This window comes from Chaetura pelagica, unplaced genomic scaffold, assembly GCF_000747805.2.
Source record: "Chaetura pelagica isolate M959 unplaced genomic scaffold, ChaPel_1.0 scaffold344, whole genome shotgun sequence".
In the NCBI taxonomy this organism is placed as follows: Eukaryota; Metazoa; Chordata; class Aves; order Apodiformes; family Apodidae; genus Chaetura; species Chaetura pelagica.
The window spans coordinates 744,042-748,808 of NW_009953098.1; positions in this window are offsets into that span (position 1 = coordinate 744,042).

Sequence of the window (4,767 nt, forward strand, 5' to 3'; positions counted from 1 at the left end):
CCTGTCAGACCAGGCAGCGATTCCGGGAGGTGGGCCGGCCTCTCTCAGGCACCGGGTGCCTGCCCGCTCCACCTTTCCCAGGGATGCACACACTTTTCCCAGGGATGCTGGGGAGACGAAAAGGCTCCACTCGACAAAATGACCTCAACGTGATGGCACAGCTGCCAGTGACACAGACTCTCCCGCTCTCAGCCCTCGCAGATGAATGAACCGTGTGGCTCAGCCCCTTCTCGCCCGCCCGTTCCGCGGAACCAGGAACAAAGCGATGGAGATCCGGGACTGCCCCGCAGCTGAGCTGTTGGCGCCCGGGCTCCCTGCTCCTTCTTGGGCTGCCTGAAGCAGGGAGGGATCTGCCCGGGCCTAACCCCTAACCCTAACTGCAGGCAGCACCAGGGCTCCGTGGGCAGGACCCGCAGCGCTGCAGGCACCAGGATCCCCTGGAGATGCCCTGCCCAGCCAGGCAGAGGCTGCGAGAGGGAAGTGACACCAGGACTCGCCTATTCCCAGAAATCCACTCCTGACAGCAGCCGGTGGGAGGCAGTTCCGAGCAGGGAGCAGCACCAGGGCACCACACATGTGATCTAGACAATCACACACAGTTCCACATCCATCTTCACAGTGTCCCATCCTCACCTCCCACTCTCTCCTTCCCATTCCGGGCCCTGATCCAGCAGCACAGGCCAAGGGTTGGGAGCAGCCAAAGACATGGAGCAAGCCAAGTGCATGTCCTGACAGGAGAGGCAGGAAGACAGATAGTGGCAGGGCATGCCTAACCAGAGCCAAGGAGGGTAGGAGGTGGCCCCAGCCCAGAAAGGAGGCCTGCAGAAACAGATCTGAATCAGCCCTTGGAAATCCATCACCTTCCACAACAATCAGAGAATATCTCAAGTTGGAAGGGACCCATAAGGATCAAGTCCAACTTCCTGCTCCTCATAGGACTACCTAAAAATAAAGCATGTGACTAAGAGTGTCGTCCAGTGGCACCAAACTTACACTCAGTTCCTGCATCCAGATAATTTGTGTAACCTTGTCATAAAAGAAAATTAAGTTTGCTAAGCAGAGATTTCCCCTTGTGAGCCCCTGCTGGCTACGGCCAAGGTCTGAGTTGTCTCTCAAATGTTTTACAGTAATTCCCAAAGTAACTTCCTCCATAATTTTACCAAGCACCAAAGTGAAAGCGACAGGTCTGTAATTGCCAAGTTCTTCCTTCTTAGCCTTCTTGAAAACTTTTGCCAGCTTCCAGTCAACTGGGACCTCTCCAGGCTCCCAAGGCCACTGACTCTACAGGGCCTCACCTAGACGTGAGGCAGCACAAGGTGCCCGCACCACCCTACAGCAAAGAAAAGGCAGCAGGGCAGGGCTCCTGGTGCTGGCAGGCAGGGAACAGTGAGGGACTCAGTCTCAAGTGCTGCTTCCCCATCATCTGCCCCCAGACAAGAGTCACCAGCTAAATGTGAAGCAGCAGCAAACACCTACAGAAGCCTAATGTGTCACCTGCCAGCACTGGCTCTTCCCATATGCAACATGAAGGTAGTTGAAGGCAGAAACCTGCCCATCTGGCTGCCTGTCACCACCATACATCCAAGCATCCTGCCTGGAAGCACCAGCTTTGTACAGAAAGGCTTCCCTAGAGTCACAATGTGCCTCCATCCACCAGCACTCACCTCCTTCACACAATAGACCTTGAGCAGAACCAGCCACAGAACTGCCCTTTCTGTCTAGCCCTTGGAAGATCAGTGGGCAGCACTGGGCACTGGCCCTACCCCAGCAGACAGAAAGCATTGCCAGAAAAAGACACCTTTATTTTAAATACAAGGAAGTGAAAAATTCAACCATTCAAGAGCTGAAAAAATGTAACTGGTCCATTGGCTCGGGTGACCAAACAAGGAGCTGTTGAATCTGTCCCTGTGTGCAAGCTGTCAGTCTTTCCCCAGGCCACCACTCTCCTTCATTGCTGCATCTTCTGGACAGATTCCTGGGAAGCAACAGCAGCATCAAAGCACTGCTGCTCCTAGCACTCATCACCTCCCTCATGGAGAAGGCCACAACCTGTGGCCCTTCCCTCAGCTGCACTGGCAAGGGATCACCAGAACATCCCTGCAGCTTGCCCAGGGTTGAGGGCTCACCCCAGTGAGGGAACATACCTGCTGCTCTGAGCTGAGCCTTCAAGGAGGAGATCACCTGGCAATAGGCTTCACACTGGGCAGTCTTGTCAGCTGCAGGCAGGAAACAAGTAGGTGTGTGCTCAGCCTGTCCTGAACACCTCACCCCCAGACCCTCTGGAGCAGCAGCTGGGATCCTGCTCTATGCCCCAACAAGAAGTCAGCCCCATCCCTGGGGAGCTGCAGGCCCTGGGCTCTAGGGGAATTGCACGGGTTGTCATCTGGACTGTGGGTGCTCCACAGCCCCCAGAACAGCCAGTGCCACGTACCAAGCTCGCCCTTCACTCGCTCCAGCTCATTCTTTACATGCTTCAGCTCCTGGGACAGCTCATCACCTGCAGACTGGTGAGGACAGGGTGTAAGTGTGATACAGGGGTGCAGTGCCCTGCAGCTCAGCCCCACCACAGCCCTTCCTGCAGAGGAGCAGCACCTCTGCAGACAGCACAAGCACATTCATGGCTCTTGAGCTTGGGGAGCCCTGCTCACCCCCTTCAGCATATCAGAGCAGGACCCCATTTTGATATTCACCCCCTGCCTCAGGAGCCTGGCACTGGTGCAGCACCCACGGGCAAACAGCCAGGGTTTGTTCCTGGCAGCAGCCATGCCTGCCAAAGGAGCTGCTGGCCGCTTGTCAGTGAGCAACTGTCACTACTCCTGGGTCACAAGGATGCCTTTGGCAGGACACAGCCACAGCCATGGCACCCTAAAACTGCTGGCAAATGGACAAACATATTTTGCAGGTAGGAGGTTTCACACCTTGAAGCCTCTACTTGCTGCAAACTCTCATCACTCCATTCTGGGGACATGTCCAACATGTCAGGAGGTATGAAAGTGACACCACAAGCCACAGGGGGTGTGTATCTTTCAAAAGCTCCTTAAAAAAAAATTAACTGAACAGAAGCCTACAGTCCCCTAAGCACTGGAAGGGTGGTAGAGCCACACAGCAAATGCACAAGTCTCGTGTGAACCCTAGAGAAAGGCTAAAACTTCTCAGGCAGCAGCCCAGACATTGGCAGCCTCAGGTTCTATCATCTCCCACCTCTGGCACAGCTGGCCTAAGCCACTGGTTGAGCAGTGTTCCATGGTGCCAGGACACAGCTGGCTCTTACCTGCTCAGCAGGGACTCCATCCCCACAGCCTGGAGCTGGGCCAGGGGCCAACTTGTTAGAAAAAGAAGACTGCATACACACCCATGTCTGGTCAGCCCTACCTGTGAAAGAAGAGTCACCAGCAGGAACATAACTGCCATCCCCAGACCCTCTCCAACCAGGCCACAGGCTGGGGACTGCAGCTGCCAACTGCCTATGTTTTCCCATGCTCACCCCAACACAAGATGAGAACCCACCAGAGCCCAACACAGAAATACAGACCACCCTCACTCCACTACACTCACAAGATGCATGGTTTGCAGCAGGCCCTTGGCAATCAGGAGTCATCAGGAATGCTCCAGAGGAGCTCATCTCTCTACAGGGAAGCAAGCTCTAGCTTCCCACTCCTGTGTGGGACCATGCCTCCTTACTGCTTACCTGCTCCCAAGACAGTCCCTGCTGCAACCAGTCGTTCTTTGCTCTCACCATTTTCCTTCAGCTCCTGGGTTCTATTGCCCATCAGCTCCTGGGTCCTATTGCCCATCAGCTCCTGGGTTCTATTGCCCATCAGCTCCTGGGTCCTATTGCCCATCAGCTCCTGGGTAGTTGATCCTGAAGTGGGGACTAGGAAATGAAAGAGCTCAGAGTGCCCTGGCAGAAAAATGAAATAACCAGGGCCACTCCCTGACCTATGGATGAGCCAAAGCACCAGATTTGTTCAGGCTCTTTGCTGGGTGCCTCTCCAGGGAAGAGGACATTACTTAGCCTTACTGCTCCACTTTTCCCTTCCCCTTCTCAGAGCCCAACCACACACTGCCCCCTCCAGTCCCCTCCCCAGGAACAGCCTTGACTTTGCAGCCAAGACCTGAACGTTCTCCCCAGGGCAGCAGCTCCCCCCTCCCACAACACCAGAGCCTCCAGGGCTTCTGCCCATATTCCCCCTTACCACGGCAAAAGCGTCTGGGGGAAGGCACTTTTCCCAGGGACCGCAGCCGGGAGCGAGATGCCGCAGCAGGAACTGCTGCACGGAGCCTCTGGGGGGGCTGCCTGCGACCTCCAACCTTCACAGCAGCTAGGGTGGACAAACATGAGGCACGGAGGCTGTCACCCCAAAGCAGCTACACAGCACTTCTCCTAGAGCTGCTCAGGGCTCAGACAGGCTGCCCGTCCCACGCCCATGGGCACCAGCAGCACCACAACCCTCAAGGGTGAGGGCTCCAGGCAGCACTTGGGACACGAGTACATTTCCTGGGCTCCTACCTACGCGGCTTCCCCACTCCCCATGCCCTGTCCCCTGCTGCAGCCTCTCCCTTTCTCTCTTCCAGCTGCAGCACCAGCCCCCCCAAGCTCCCCTGCTTTGCGTGCGGCATCTGACGGGGGCGGAATTACTTTCTATTGTGTCCCGGGAGGCGGGTTTGGGAGCAGCAGGAGGATGTGCCAGCTGCGAAGCCCCCCTGGGGAGCGGCAGCCTGGACCTGGCAGCCAGCGGCATCTTCAGCTTGGTACCTGGGGAAGAG